The following is a 17,917-nucleotide window of genomic DNA, read 5'->3' on the forward strand; positions in this document are numbered from 1 at the left end:
GGATGAGATGGCTGGATGGCATCACTGACTTGATGGTCATGAGTTTGGGTGAACTCCAGGAGTTGGTGATGAACAGGGAGGCCTGGCACACTGCAGTTCATGGGGTTGCAAAGAGTCAGACACGACTGAGCAACTGAAATGAACTGAACTGAACTGAAGAGAGAATGAAGAAATAAATTATCATATGGAAATAAGCAAGTTAATATGAAAGGCAAAGTTAGAGCTTAAAAAAAAAGTGAGATAATGGAATTAGAGTCAGTGAAATTAAATGACCCAAATAGATTGAATAAAATAATATTATTTGTGTTAATTGAAATCAACTATTTAAACTTTTTTTTTTTTTTAAGATATATGGATTCTCTTGTCCAGCTGAACTTCTTAAAGTTGGGTTAACACACAAATATCTTGGAAAATTAAACTTACACTGTAGGGAACAAAGTTAAAATCTTACACTGAAATTAACACCAGTGTACTTGTAATAAATATCATTCGAAGTCAAATGGAAAGTTACCATAAAATGTTAAGTCCAGTCAGAAACAGATTCTAAGTGAGAAATAACAATCAGATATCTACAAATCTGGCATAATTTCTAATATAATGAATGTAATTCCTTTGTTATTTATCCTTGCCAAATTGAATATCTTTAGTGCAGATATCCTATATATATTTCCTGGGTAAAAAGGAATTATGATTGATTATCTTGTCATGATTAGGGTATTGGAGAGAAAGAGATTTTTGAATGTAAGGAAATGTGGTGGATAGTGCCAGAATATCAGGAATATAGGATATCAGACTACCAAAGTTCACAAGATATGTCTCAAAAGTGACATAAACAAGTATCCAAGAATCATTTTAAACAGTGGTCTTCTGCTAATGCACCTACATTTACAAACAAAACACACAAATTCATTTGGAAACAATAAACTTTTCATCAAAACCAGAGTCAGCGAATTCCATGGACATGACTCATTTTGAACAGAGCATTTTCCTATAATTTTTCTTTTCTAGGCTCAGATCCAGTCATCAGATGCTGAATGACAAGACTTTACAGCAGTTACTGAGTATTAAGGTATCTGAGCACCTAAACAATTGCTGGATCAGTGCTCTTTTACTTCCTAACATACAAATTCCAATTGCTCCTTTAAGTTGGTGGGGCAAGGGTTGAATTATGTAAGTTCAGAGTAAATGTGAGTGAAAATCTCTACAACAAGCAAAGAAAGACTAACAGTTAGTTTTTTGGCTTATAATAATCAAATCTGTGTCCTTTGGGAAAGTTTTGGTTATTGAACAACCTCAGAACCACTCTGATTGCCAGCAGTAGTCAGAATTAGAATGAGAACAGAAACTGTAGGTCTTAAGCAAAGGCTATGAGCATTGGTGGACATTTTTAATTCCTTATCATGAAAGTCAACATAAAATTTAACCTTAACTTCACCTTGGAATTACTAAGAAAAATTTTATAAAATGGGATAGTGATACTAATAATTAGCCAGACTGCTATTAGAAAGCAACAAAAATAAACAAACATACCCCAAAAGGGTAGTTCTGTTGGGTAGACAGAATACAAAGCAACTGAATCAAAGTAAAAGAAGTGTTTGGAAAATTGCCTATTGAGATAAGAATGTCAGTTCCATGGTCAGGTTTCCATTGGTCACATAATTTTATTCAGGTAACATTCTCTTCTTTGGTAGTGACATTTATTCCATTAAGGAAATTGCTCAGTCCTGTCGACTCTTTGTTACCTTTTGGACTGAAGCCTGCCAGGTTTCTCTGTCCATGGAATTTTTCAGGCAAGGATACTGGAAAGGGTTGCCATTTCCTCCTCCAGGGGTAATTCCTGAACTAGGGATTGAACCTGAGTCTCCTGCATTGCATGCAGATTCTTTTCCTGTGGAGTCATTGGGGAAGCTTGCCATTATCCCAACTAAAATGATACATGTATGCATGGGACATTTTGAAAGAGGTTGCAATTATCTTCATTACCTCCACCACAGTTTGGCCTCAGGTCAAATAACAGGGAAGGAATGCAGCCCAGCAAATCAACAAAAAATTGTATTAAAGATTTGCTGAGTATGGTCCTGCCCATCAGAACAAGATGCAGTTTCCCCCTCAGTCAGTCTCTCCCATCTGGAAGCTTCCATAAGCCTCCTATTCTTCTCAATCAGAGGGCAGACAGAATGAAAACCATAATCACAGAAAACTACCCAATTTCATCACATGGACCACAGCCTTGTCTAGCTCAATGAAACTATGAGCCATGTTGTGTAGGGCCAGCCAAAACAGACAGGTCATGGTGGAGAGTTCTGACAAAACATTGGTCCGCTGGAGAAGGGAATGACAAACCATTTCAGTAATCTTGTTTGAGAACCACACGAATAGTATGAAAAGGCAAAACCATAGGACACTGAGATATGAACTTCTCAGGTTGGTAGGTGCCCATATGCTACTGGAGATCAGTGGAGAAATAATTTCAGAAAGAATGAGGAGATGGAGTCAAAGCAAAAACAATGTTCAGTTGTGGATGTGACTGGTGATGGAAGTGAAGTCTGATGCTGTAAAGAGCAACATTGCATATGAACCTGGAATGTTAGGTCCATGAATCAAGGCAAATTGGAAGTTGTCAAACAGGAGATAATAAGAGTGAACACTGACATTTTAGGGGCAAACTAAAATGGACTGGAATGGGTGAATTTAACTCAGATGAATGTTACATCTACTACTATGGACAGGAATCCCTTAGAAGAAATGGAGTAGCCATCATAGTCAACTAAAGAGTCTGAAATGCAGTACTTGGATGCAATTTCAAAAATGACAGAATAATCTCTGTTCGTTTCCAATCTCTGTTTGATTCAATATCACAGTAATCCAAGTCTGTGCCCTGACCAGTAATGCTAAAGAAGCTGAAGTTGAATGGTTCTCTGAAGACCTACAAGACCTTCCAGAACTAACACTCACCAAAAGATGTTCTTTTCATTATAGGTGACTGGAATGCAAAAGTAGGAAATAAAGAAATACCTGGAGTAACAGTCAAATTTGGCCTTGCAGTACAGAATGAAGCAGGGCAAAGACTAACAGAGTTTTGCCAAAAGAATGCACTAGTCATAGCAAACACCATCTTCTAACAATGCAAAAGAAGACTCTACACATCACCAGATGGTCAATACCATAATCAGATTGATTATATTGCTTGCTACCATGGATGGAGAAGCTCTATACATTCAGTAACACAAGACCAGGAGTTGATTGTGGCTCAGATCATGAACTCCTTATTGCCAGATTCAGACTTAAATTGAAGAAAATAGGGAAAACAACTAGACCATTCAGGTAGGACATAAATCCAATCCCTTACTATTATACAGTGGAAGTGGCAAATAGATTCAAGGGATTATATCTGATAGACAGAGTGCCTGAAGAATTATGGATGGAGGTTTGTGACATTGTACAGAAGGCAGTGGTCAAGACCATCCCAGAGAAAAAGTAATACAAAAAGGCAAAATGGTTGTCTGAGGAGGCTTTACAAATAGCTGTGAAAAGAAAAGAAGCTAATGGAAAAGGAGAAAAGGAAAGATATACCTATTTGAGTGCAGAGTTCCAAAGAATAGCAAGGAGAGATAAGAAAGCTCTTCTCAGTGATCAGTGAGAAGAAATAGAGGAAAACAATAGAATGGGAAAGATTAGAGTTCTCTTCAAGAAAATTAGAGATACTAAGGGAACATTTCATGGAAAGATAGGCACAATAAAAGACAGAAATGGTACAGCCTTAACAGAAGCAGAAGAAATTAAGAAGAGGTGGCAAGAACACACAGAGGAACTATACAAAAAAGATCTTCATGACCCAGATAACCACGATGGTGTGATCACTTACTGAGAACCAGACATCCTGGGATGAAAAGTCAAGTGGGCCTTAGGAAGCATCACTATGAACAAAGCTAGTGGAGGTGATGGAATTCCAGTTGAACTATTTCAAATCCTGAAAGATGAACCTGTGAAAGTGCTGCACTAAATATACCAGCAAATTTGGAAAACGCAGCAGTGGCCACAGGACTGGAAAAGGTCAGTTTTCATTCCAATCCCAAAGAAAGGCAATGCTAAACAATGTTTAAACTACCGCATAATTGCACTCATCTCATATGCTAGTAAAGTAATGTTCAAAATTCTCCAAGCCAAATTTCAACAGTAGGTGAACCATGAAATTCCACATGTTCAAGCTCAATTTAGAAAAGGTAGAAGAACCAGAGATCAAATTGCCAACATCCATTGGATCATCGAAAAATCAAGAGAGTTCCAGAAAAATATCTACATCAGCTTATGACTATACCAAATGCTTTGAATGTATGGATCACAACAAACTCCAGAAAATTCTTAAAGACATGGGAATAACAGACCACCTGACCTGTCTCCTGAGAAATCTATATGCAAATCAAGAAAAAACAGTTAGAACTGACCTGGAACAACTGAATGGTTACAAATCAGGAAAGGAGTACATCAAGGTTGTATATTGTCACCCTACTTATTAAACTTATATGTGGAGTACATTATGTGAAATTCTGGACTGGATGAACAAAAGGTGGTATCAAGATTGCCAAGAGAAATATCAATAACCTGATATGCAGATGACACCACACTTACAGCAGAAAGTGAAGAAATACTAAAGAGCCTCTTGATGAAAGTGAAAGAGGAGAGTGAAAAAGTTGGCTTAAAACTCAACATTCTGAAAACTAAGATCATGGCATCTGGTCCCATCACTTCACTGCAAATAGATTGGGAAACAAAGGAGACAGTGACATCCTTTATTTTTTTGAGCTCCATAATTGCTGCAGATGGTGACTACAGCCATAAAATTAAAAGACACTTACTCCTTAGATAGAAAGTTATGACCAACCTAGACAGCATATTGAAAAGCAGAGACATTACTTTGCCAACAAAGGTCCATCTAGTCAAGGATATGGTTTTTCCTGTGGTCATGTATGGATGTGAGAGTTGGACTGTGAAGAAATCTGAGTGCCGAAGAATTGATGCTTTTGAATTGTGGTGTTGGAGAAGACTCTTGAGAGCCCCTTGGACTACAAGGAGATCCAACCAGTCCATCCTAAAGGAAATCAGTCCTGGTTGTTCATTGGAAGGACTGATGTTGAAGCTGAAACTCTGATATTTTGGTCACCTGATGCGAAGAGCTGACTCATTGGAAAAGACCCTGATGCTGGGAAAGATTGAAGGCAGGAGGAAAATGGGATGATAGAGGATGAGATGGTCGGATGGCATCATTGACTTGATCGATATGATTTTGAGTAGGCCCTGAAAGTTGGTGGTCAACAGGGAAGCTTGGTGCGCTGCAGTTCATGGGCTTGCAGAGGTAGACACAATTGAAAGACTGAGCTGAACTAAACTAAAAGCTTGATATTTTATTCTAGTACCTCTCCAACCCAAGTAATCCAACATGAGTCAATATTTTGCTTCCTCTAGCTTTTTCTGTTCTTTGAGTTTTTAATTTTCTCTTTATTAAGTATATAAAAGATTTTCATCTAATGCTGTTTTTGGAAAGTTTGATCCATGTGTTCAATTATGGCACTTGCATAATAAGATACTGTTTGCATTTATTTCAAAATATTCTAAGCAAACTCAATTGAGAAATTAGATGGCAATAATGAGTGATTTTGTGAGCAACAACAGAGAAAATTGATAGAGACAGTATGATATAAATATCTTTACTTCTCATATAACCTTGGTATGCTAAATTATTCATTAAATATGTTAAGAAAAAGGTATTTATGTCTATTGATAAGTACATGCTCACCATAAAAAATATCAAGACTAAGGCTGTCAAATGTTCAAACGCTGATGCTAGCTGTGATATAGGTGCTATAGGAAACTGCAGAAGTTCTTCAGGGATTCCTCAGAAGTCAGCTAAAACAGGATGACAAAATTCTTCTTGGAAAAGCAAATATGTGTGTTAACTGCAACACCCTGAAGAGCTCAACCTTTTGGCCCAACTTGTGCCAAACAACTTACACTTGTTCAAGTCAGCCAGATTCTGTGCCAAGGACTTTACTGGGATTGCGTCTCTCATATAAGGGTGAAAAGTGATCCTCAGCTGCAACATCTAAAACCTACTGCCTTTATTTAATCTCTACTCTTGTAAGTTATAGCCTGTAATATATTTTTGACATTATAGATGCTTGCTGCTGCCAAGTTGCTTCAGTCGTGTCCAACTCTGTGCGACCCCATATACGGCAGCCCACCAGGCTCCCTCGTCCCTGGGATTCTACAGGCAAGAACACTGGAGTGGATTGCCATTTCTTTCTCCAATGCATGAAAGTGAAAAGAGAAAGTGAAGTCGCTCAGTTGTGTCTGACTCTTAGCGACCCCATGGACTACAGCCCACCAGGCTCCTCCATCCATGGGATTTTCCAGGCAAGAGTAATATATATATATATAACAAATAGAAGAAAGTTTGCTTGTATGCTGCTGCTGCTACTGCTAAGCCGCTTCAGTCGTGTCTGACACTGTGCGACCGCCATAGACAGCAGCCCACCAGGCTCCCCAGTCCCCAGGATTCTCCAGGCAAGAACACTGGAATGGGCTGTCATTTCCTGTTCCAGTGCATGCAAGTGAAATGTGAAAGTGAAGTCACTCAGTCGTATCTGACTGTTCACAAGCCCATGGTAGACTGGAGCCTACCAGGCTCCTCCGTCCGTGGGATTTTCCAGGCAAAAGTACTGGAGTGGGTTGCCATTTCCTTCTCCTTGGTTGTTTAAAAATGGGTAAATACAGAATCAAATTCTTAATTTCATAAGATGAATTTGACTGTTTCATTATAATTCTATGTACTGGAAGTTGGATTTTCAAAATAAACTATGTATTTTATAATAGTTTCTTTTTTAAAGGAAAGATGTTAAAATAAATCATACTCATTATGGCTTGATGAAGATATGCTAAATATATCTTGACCTTTTTTTATCTGTAACTTGAAGGATATATGTGATGCCAGTGGAGTGTGTCACTAAAACCAGTAGAATACTGTCCAATGTAAACCCTAAACACTAACGATTTATGCTCCAAAATATATGAAGATGAGGTTTGCATTTAAAATATATTATTTGTAACACCTTAGGACACCCATAGACATATACACATACAGAAAAAAAAAACAAACTATGTTGTTTTAGATTTGTTTTTGGCCATTAGAAAAGATGTGGACAATCTTATTTATTGTGGGGGAGGGGGCAAGGATGGTTAAAGAGTCACAAAACAGTTAATGTGGTATACCACGTTACTAAAATAAAGCCACAAATCACATTATAGTCTCAATAGACACAGAAAAAGCATTTGACAAGATTCAACATCAATTCAAGATTAAAAACTCTCATCATAGTTGGTTTAGAGGGAACATATCTCAACATAATAAAGGTCATTTATGAGAAACCCACATCTAATGTCATACTCAAAGGTGAAACACTGAAACATCTCATCTCAAATCAGAAACAAAACAAGGATGTCCACTTTTGCCACTTCCATTTAATAGAGTATTGGAAATCTTAGCCTCAATAATCAAAAACTAAAAAATAATTAAATGCATCCAAATTGTAAGGGAAGGAAAAAACTGACACTATCTGCAGATGACTTGATACTATATATTGAAAGACCTAAGTCTCTACAAAAATAGTAGAAGTAATACATAAGTTCAATAAATTTGTAGGATACAAGATTAGCACAAGAAATCTTTTGCTTTTATATAGACTAATATAATGAACTGCCAGAAAGAGAAAAATAAGAAAATAATCTTATTTAAAATGGCACAAAAATAATAAATCAGCCAGGAATAAACTTAACCAAAGATGTGAAAGGCTTATACTCTGTAAAATATAAAATATTTTTATGGAAATTAGATAAATAGTCTTGTTTAAGCTTCAGAGATGAAACAGAGCAGGCCTTTGACCTTGCTTCTAACCTTCCTGGACACTGCTCTGACTGTGAATGACTGCTGTTTGTGCCTGCTTGCAAGACTTGGAGCATCCTAAATAATACGGGGGAGGAATCTTGAGATTGTTGAGCCCTGGAGGGGGCCTGGCCAACCAAGCCCCAGGCTTAACAGCATTCTAAGTTTTATGTGACAAAATAAACAGCGTTACATTAAACCAGAGCTGTGATTTCCTCTCAGATTGATGATGGTATCAGTTTGCATTCTGGGACTATAAAAGCAGGAATGTCAAACTGCAATCTCACCCACGGAGTGGATATTCTGCCTGGGACCTTTTTCCAGTTGGGACTCTAGATGTTCTATGTCATGGGACTTACTAGTACCATTTCAGTCTGGATGTTGGTCAAAATCCAATTTGGTGATGTATTCTGCTGTTTCTACTTCTTTTTTTTTTTTTAAATTTTTTTATTTTTTTTTTAAATTTTAAAATCTTTAATTCTTACATGCGTTCCCAAACATGAACCCCCCTCCTTAATGTTCAGTTCAGTTCAGTTCAGTCGCTCAGTCGTGTCCGACTCTTTGCGACCCCGTGAATGGCAGCAAGCCAGGCCTCCCTGTCCATCACCAACCCCCAGAGTTCACTCAAACTCACGTCCATCGAGTCAGTAATGCCATCCAGACATCTCATCCTCTGTCTCCCCTTCTGTTCCTGCCCCCAATCCCTCCCAGCATCAGAGTCTTTTCCAATGAGTCATCTCTTCGCATGAAGTGGCCAAAGTACTGGAGTTTCAGTGTCAGTATCATTCTCTCTAAAGAAATACCAGGGCTGATCTCCTTCAGAATGGACTGGTTGGATCTCCTTGCAGTCCAAGGGACTTTCAAGAGTCTTCTCCAACACCACAGTTCAAAAGCATCAATTCTTCGGTGCTCAGCTTTCTTCACAGCCCAACTCTCACATCCATACATGACCACTGGAAAAACCATAGCCTTGACTAGATAATTTTCTAATAAACATTTGTTATTTATTTGTATATATTGAGTGACTTATCTTGTTAATAAGTTCTTTGAAACAAAAGTGAAAACTTTCTACAAAACAAATATCGATGAAGGAATTTGAAAATTATGGTCTATGTGAAAAGTAGTCCAGATTCATAGTTTAGAAAAAATAATATTGTTAAAATGCCATATGAAGGAAAAACAATCTACAAATTTAATGCAATCCCTATCAAAATACTCATAACACATTTCACTTAACTAGAACAAATACTTCTAAAATTTATATGTGACCACAGAAGAGGACATTTCCATGCCATTGGTGGAATTGTAAATTGATGCATCCACTAAGGAAAAGAGAATGTACTTTTCTCAAAAGAACTAAAAATAAAAATACCATACAATCCTACAATTCCATTGCTGGATATACATCCAAAGAAGCAAAAACACTAATTCAAAAAGATACAATCACCTCAGGGTTCATAGGAGCATTGTTTACATTTGCCAACTTAAGTATCCATCAATAGGTAAATGAATAAATAAGTCATGATATATAAACTGCCAAGAAATATTACTATTATTTTGTAATAATAATGGTATATAGTCAACAAAAAATTAAATAATTGTTTTGTACACCTGAAACTAATACAGCATTTTAAATCAATTATGCTTCATTTTTCTCAAATGTGGATAACATTTTTTAATTTTTTTAAAATTTGTATTTATATAGGACTATGGTTCTTCACTAGACTTACTGTTATAATCATTTCATGATCTATTTAAGTCAATTAATTATATATATATATATAGATTTTTATCTTAATAAAATTGGGAGAAAAACATCATAAAATAATAAAAGAAATTAGAGGTTGGGTTAGACATTTCTTTCTAAAGATGTTAATAATTCAATAGCATGGTGAGAGAGTTTTTGGTTGAAGCAAAGATGTAGTGGCATAAAAGAAGTGTGCAAAATAGGAGTACATACAGGTAAGATGGAACTGGGTGATAGATGTAATATTGAGAAAGGATTAAGTGATAGATGCAGTTAATTTTAGTCACTTTCAGCTCTTAGCACAACAAAAGGCACCCATACTGTATCCCAGCTATGTGATAGGTAGCTGTGTATGTATTCTATGATCAATTTGCAGATAGCTTGAAGAATGCAGGGTGGGCAAAAATGAAACTGTCATCTAAATACTGAAAATCTATACTCTGGTCGCTGCTTCTGATGACAGAGGTGCAAACAATGAGGAGTACAGTCATTGCTGTTGCACCTTCTTGCATTATTTCAAGTCTCTCATGCTCTAGCTGAGTGGCTTCCATGCATATAAAGGGCCAGTTGCCATTCCTACTTTTCAGTTTTTCTTTTTACCTTTTTGGAAGCCAGACTTTAAAATCTAAGACATTGAGAAGAAACCACATATACAAGAAATTAAGAAATCATCACACATGCTCAAGGAAAAACATATGCTCAGAAATGACCTGAGAATAACTTGAATTTATTGGCACAGAAACCATCTATAATCAAATCAGCAGAAACAATAAGCAAAAACAAAGAAAAAAAGAAAGAAAGAAAGAAAACCTTGATAAAGAAGAAAATCTGATTTCCGTAGTAACCACATTATTGCAGTAAAATATCTAGCTTCGAATGACAACAACAACAAAGAAGTCAAAGTCATACAAATAAGGTTCATAAAGAGGAAAAGATTCAACAAACACTGTCCTTAAAAAGATCTGATGGCAGATCAATGAGACAAATACTTTTAAACATTCATTTTAAATATGTTCAAAGAACCAAAAGAAGGCAAGGAAAAAGTTAAGAACATGATGTGTAAACAAAATGGAAACACCACGCAGAGAGAGATTTAGTGAAGAAAAGTGAAGACAGGCTAAAGAATCATGAAATTTCCAAATGGCCCAACACTCGCATATTGTGGGAGACCCAAAAAGAAGAAGAGAAAAAAGACAGTAAATATCTGAATAAATCATAATAAAAGCTTTCTAAATTTGATGAAGTATAGGATTGTAACAATTACGCAACAAACTCCAAGAAAGATGAACTCAAGGAGACCAACAATAAGACACATTATAATCAAACTTTTCAAAGCCAAACACAAACAGAACATCTTAAAAGTAGGTAAAGAGAAACAACACATTACATACAAAGGACTCTTGATAAGATAATAGCAGAATTCTCATCAGAAACTCTGAAGACCAAAAGCCAGTAGTCAATATATTGAAAGTGCTAGAAAAGCAAGAAACCTGTTAAAGAATCCTAGGTCTGGCAAAACTGATCTTCAAAACTGAGAGAGAAATAAAGACATTACCAGATAAACAAAAGCTGAGGGATTGTGTCACTATTTAGCCCTGCCCTGCAAAAATGTTAGCTAGCCCTGCAAATGGAAGTGAATGGACACTAGACATACTTGAAGCTCGATGAAAATCTAAAAAAATCTCAGTAAAGGTAAGTACATCAGCAATTATAAAAGCTAGTGTAATTAAGTAAGAGTTTGCAACTTCACTTTTAATTTTCTAAATAAATCAAGAAACTAAGACCTACAAAATAATTGGTACTACTCTATGTTTTGGAGCAAACAATTAAAAATGCAATTTGGCTACATCAAAAACTGAAACAAATGAATATGACTCTATACAAGAATAGAGTTTCTGTGTTATTGAAATTAAGCTGATATCATTTCAAATTAGTGTTAAAATTTTAGGATATTAGATGTAATTATGCTGATAACCTCAAAGATAAGAGCAGTAGCATATTCACACAAGAAATGAGAGTAATTGTGAAAATTAGGAACAAAAAAATCTACAAGACAAATTAAAAGGCCAAATTAAATAATTAAAATAATATAAGGCCAACCCTATCTTTAAAATTAATTTAAATATAAATGAATTCATCTCTGTATTCAAAAGACAGAGGTTGGTAGAATAAATAATAACACACAATCCAAATATACCCGTTTTGAAGTACAAAGAAAAAATATGATGAAAATGAAAAGTTGAAAATGTATATTTCATAAAAATAATAAAAGAGAGCAGGAATGGCTAATTGCATATTAGACAAATTAGACTTTAAAGCAGAAGTCTATTAACATGCACAAAAAAATAAGAAAATTAAGTATTAATAAACATTTCAATGTCAAGATATACAAATTATCAAAAGTTACATACACAGCACAGACCATCCAAATTCATGAGGCAAAAACGGATAGAATTGAAAGGAGAAATAGAAATTTTAAAAGTAACAGTTGATTCCTTCAGTTCCATTCTTATTTCTCAAGATTGCTTTGGCAATTCGAGGTTTTTTGTATTTCCATACAAATCTTGAAATTATTTGTTCTAGTTCTGTGAAAAATATGTCTGGTAGCTTGATAGGGATTGCATTGAATTTGTAAACTGCTTTGGGTAGTATACTCATTTTCACTATATTGATTCTTCCGATCCATGTACACGATATATTTCTCCATCTATTAGTGTCCTCTTTGATTTCTTTCATCAGTGTTTTAAAGTTTTCTATATATAGGTCTTTAGTTTCTTTAGGTAGATATATTCCTAAGTATTTTATTTTTTTCGTTGCAATGGTGAATGGAATTGTTTCCTTAATTTCTTTTTCTACTTTCTCATTATTAGTGTACAGGAATGCAAGGGATTTCTGTGTGTTGATTTCATATCCTGCAACTTTACTATATTCATTGATTAGCTCTAGTAATTTTCTGGTGGAGTCTTTAGGGTTTTCTATGTAGAGGATCATGTCATCTGCAAACAGTGAGAGTTTGACTTCTTCTTTTCCAATTTGGATTCCTTTCATTTCTTTTTCTGCTCTGATTGCTGTGGCCAAAACTTCCAAAACTATGTTGAATAGTAGCGGTGAAAGTGGGCACCCTTGTCTTGTTCCTGACTTTAGGGGAAATGCTTTCCATTTTTCACCATTGAGGATAATGTTTGCTGTGGGTTTGTCATATATAGCTTTTATTATGTTGAGGTATGTTCCTTCTATTCCTGCTTTCTGGAGAGTTTTTATCATAAATGGATGTTGAATTTTGTCAAAGGCCTTCTCTGCATCTATTGAGATAATCATATGGCTTTTATTTTTCAATTTGTTAATGTGGTGAATTACATTGATTGATTTGCCGATATTGAAGAATCCTTTCATCCCTGGGATAAAGCCCACTTGGTCATGGTGTATGATCTTTTTAATGTGTTGTTGGATTCTGATTGCTAGAATTTTGTTGAGGATTTTTGCATCTATGTTCATCAGTGATATTGGCCTGTAGTTTTCTTTTTTTTATGACGTCTTTGTCAGGTTTTGGTATTAGGGTGATGGTGGCCTCATAGAATGAGTTTGGAAGTTTCCCTTCCTCTGCAATTTTCTGGAAGAGTTTGAGTAGGATAGGTGTTAGCTCTTCTCGAAATTTTTGGTAGAATTCAGCTGTGAAGCCGTCTGGACCTGGGCTTTTGTTTGCTGGAAGATTTCTGATTACAGTTTCAATTTCCATGCTTGTGATGTGTCTGTTAAGATTTTCTATTTCTTCCTGGTTCAGTTTTGGAAAGTTGTACTTTTCTAAGAATTTGTCCATTTCTTCCACGTTGTCCACTGCTGGGCATACACACTGAGGAAACCAGAATTGAAAGAGACACATGTACACCAATGTTCATCTCAGCACTGTTTATAATAGCCAGGACATGGAAACAACCTAGATGTCCATCAGCAGATGAATGGATAAGAAAGCTGTGGTACATATACACAATGGAGTATTACTCAGCCGTTAAAAAGAATTCATTTGAATCAGTTCTGATGAGATGGATGAAACTGGAGCCAATTATACAGAGTGAAGTAAGCCAGAAAGAAAAACACCAATACAGTATGCTAACACATATATATGGAATTTAGAAAGATGGCAATGACGACCCTGTATGCAAGACAGCAAAAAAGACACAGATGTGTATAACGGACTTTTGGACTCAGAGGGAGAGGGAGAGGGTGGGATGATTTGGGAGAATGGCATTCTAACATGTATACTATCATGTAAGAATCGAATAGCCAGTCTATGTCTTATGCAGGATACAGCATGCTTGGGGCTAGTGCATGGGGATGACCCAGAGAGATGTTATAGGGAGGGAAGTGGGAGGGGGGTTCATGTTTGGGAATGCATGTAAGAATTAAAGATTTTAAAATTAAAAAAAAATAAAAATAACAGTTGAAATCTTTATATCCACTGTCCAATAATGAATGACCAATCAGAGAGAAGTTAAGCAAAGAAATAAGAACTTGAATGATACAATAAAGACACAGTCTAATAGATCAAGACCATACTATCAAAAAAAGAAAAAAAAACCAACATATGCATTCTTCTCAAATGCACAATAAATATTTTCCATGATAGAACATATGTTTGGTCAGAAATTTTCTTAATATACTCGACATGATAATTAACATTCAAAGTAACTTTTCCAATAGCAACAGGATAATGTTAGAAACAAAAAAAGTGCAAGAAAAACTAAAAAAAAAAAAAAATCATATTTGTGAAGACTAAACTGTCAACTCAAACAAACAATTAATCAAAGAATATTTTAAAATGTTGTAAATGAAGGCAATAACAAAACATACCAAAATTTAGGGGATTCAGTGAAAACAGTGGTATGGGGGAAATTTATAGGTATAAATGCTTACATTAAAAAAAAAAATCTCAAGTCAACAACTGAACTTCACCCTCAAGGAACTAGAAAAAATAGGATTAACTAAACCCAAATTTAGATTAAGAAAGGAAAGATTAGAGCAGAAATAAGCAACTAGAGAATAGAAAAACAATAGGGAAAAATTATAAAACCACGTTTGTTCTTTAAAGAGATCAACAAAATTGACAAACCTATAGCTTATACAAACTAGAAAAATGAGGATAACCAAAATTACTAAAATCAGAAATATAAGTAGGGATATTATGCCTGATATGAAGAGATAAGAATGATTATGTGAGAAAATGATAAATGATAGCATTAGCCCCAATATAGACACATAATTAAAATATATAAATTTTTTGAAACAAGCAAGCAAAGGAAAAATAAAATTTACCAAACCACAAATATATATTTATCTTTTAAAATCTGATATAATATTAATGAGTAAAGAGACTGAATCAGTGTCAAGAATTTCCCCAAGAAGAAAAGTCCTGTACACAATAGCTTCACTGATAAATTTTAACAAATATTTAAGCATGAATTCACACAAATCTTTCTCAAAAAAAAATTAATAGAAAAAAAAAGAAGGTAACATTTCTAACTCTATCTGTAAAGCCAGTGTCTCTCCAAAACAAGACAAAGACATTAAAGGTGAACTACAGACTGATATTCCTTAAAAACAAAAAAGCAGAAATCCTTTACAAAAGAAATAGAGGAAAAGAAGAGAATGGGAAAGACTAGAGATCTCTTCAAGAAAATTAGAGATATCAAGGGAATATTTCATGCAAAGATGGGCTCGATAAAGGACAGAAATAGTATGGACCTAATAGAAGCAGAAGATATTAAGAAGAGGTGGCAAGAATACAGAAGAACTTTACAAAAAAGATCTTCATGACCCAGATAATCACGATGATGTGATCACTCGCCTAGAGCCAGACATCCTGGAATGTGAAGTCAAGTGGACCTTAGAAAGCATCACTATGAACAAAGCGAGTGGAGGTGATGGAATTCCAGTTGAGCTATTTCAAATCCTGAAAAATGATGCTGTGAACTAAATATGCCAGCAAATTTGGAAAACTCAGCATTGGCCACAGGACTGGAAAAGGTCAGTTTGCATTCCAATCCCAAAGAAACGCAACGCCATAGAATGCTCAAACTACTGCACAATTGCACTCATCTCACATGCTAGTGAAGTAATGATCAAAATTCTCCAAGCCAGGCTTCAGCAATACGTGAACTGTGAACTTCCTGATGTTCAAGCTGGTTTTAGAAAAGTCAGAGGAACCAGAGATCAAATTGCCAACATTCACTGGATCATGGGAAAAGCAAGAGAGTTCTAGAAAAATATCTATTTCTGCTTTATTGACTACGCCAAAGCCTTTGACTGTGTGGATCACAATAAACTGGGAAATTCTGAGAGATGGGAACACCAGACCACCTGACCTGCCTCTTGAGAAATTTGTATACAGGTCAGAAAGCAACAGTTAGAACTGAACATGGAACAGACTGGTTCCAAATAGGAAATGGAGTATGTCAAGGCTGTATATTGTCACCTTGCTTATTTAACTTATATGCAGAGTACACCATGAGAAATGCTGGACTGGAAGAAACACAAGCTGGAATCAAGATTGTTGGGAGAAATATCAATAACCTCAGATATACAGATGACACCACCCTTATTGTAGAAAGTGAAGAAGAACTAAAAAGCCTCGTGATGAAAGTGAAATTGGAGAGAGAAAAAGTTGGCTTAAAGCTCAACATCCAGGAAACGAAGATCATGGCATCCAGTCCCATCACTTCATGGGAAATAGACGGGGAAACAGTGTCAGACTGTTTTTGGGGGGGGCTCTAAAATCACTGCAGATGGTGACTGCAGCCATGAAATTAAAAGACCCTTACTCCTTGGAAGAAAAGTTATGACCAATTTAGATAGCATATTCAAAAGCAGAGACATTACTTTGCCGACTAAGGTCCATCTAGTCAAGCCTATAGTTTTTACTGTGATCATGTAGAGATGTGAGAGTTGGACTGTGAAGAAGGCTGAGCACCGAAGAATTGCTGCTTTTGAACTGTGGTGTTGGAGAAGACTCTTGAGAGTCCCTTGGACAGCAAGGAGATCCAACCAATCCATTCTGAAGGAGATCAGCCCTGGGATTTCTTTGGAAGGAATGATGCTAAAGCTGAAACTCCAGTACTTTGGCCAGCTCATATGAAGAGTTGATGCATTGAAAAAGACTCTGATGCTGGGGAAGGATTGGGGGCAGGAGGAGAAGGCGACGACCAAGGATGAGATGGCTGGATGGCATCACTGACTCGATGGACGTGTCTGAGTGAACTCCTGGAGTTGTTGATAGACAGGTAGGCCTGGGGTGCTGCGATTCATGGGGTTGCAGAGTCAGACACGACTGAGTGACTGAACTGAATACTAAAAAATAAAATTCAGGGGCACATATTAGGATTATACAGCATGATCTCACATGGGATGTGTTCCTAGAATACAAGGATGGTTCAATATCTAAAATCTGAAAACACTGTTGTTCAGCCACTTAGTCTTGCCCGACTTTTTCAACCCCATGGGCTGCAGCATGTCAGCTTTCCCTGCCTTTCACTATCTCCTGAGAGTTTGCTTAAGCTCATGTCCATTGAGTTGATAATGGCATCCAACCATCTCATCCTGTTGCCACCTTCTTCTCCTGCCCTCCAACTTTCCAAGAATCAGAGTCTTTTCCAATATGTCAGATCATCACATCAGGTGGCCAAAGTACCGGAGCTTTAGCTTCAGCATCAGTCCTTCCAATAAATATTCAGGGTTGTTATTAACAGAATATAGTTTAAGAACACATAATCATTTCAATCAATGCAGAAAAAGTATTTATAATATTCAACACAGTTTCATGATAAAAGCACTAAATATACTAGGTAGAGGAAGGAATTATCACCACATATAAAATCCATATGTGAAAGCCCCATTGTAAATATAAAACTCAGTGGTGAAAGACTGAAAGATTTTTTTATTGTTATTTTAAGATCAGAAATAACATTAGGATATCCACTTTTGCCATTTCTATTCAACATAGTTCTGGAAATCCTTGGCAGAACAATTAGGCAAAAAAGAAAAATAAAATGCATTCAATTTGGAAAGTACTACTACATCTGTTTGCACATAATGCAATCTGATATGTAGAAAACACTAAATATTCCACACACTAGAAAATGTTAGTATAAACGAATTAAGCAAATTATTAATATGCAATTTAACTCACAAAATTAATTTGCATTTCTACATATAATAATAAGAAATCCAGAAAGGAAATAATG

This window comes from Capra hircus, chromosome 4 (genome assembly GCF_001704415.2).
Source record: "Capra hircus breed San Clemente chromosome 4, ASM170441v1, whole genome shotgun sequence".
Lineage (NCBI taxonomy): Eukaryota > Metazoa > Chordata > Mammalia > Artiodactyla > Bovidae > Capra > Capra hircus.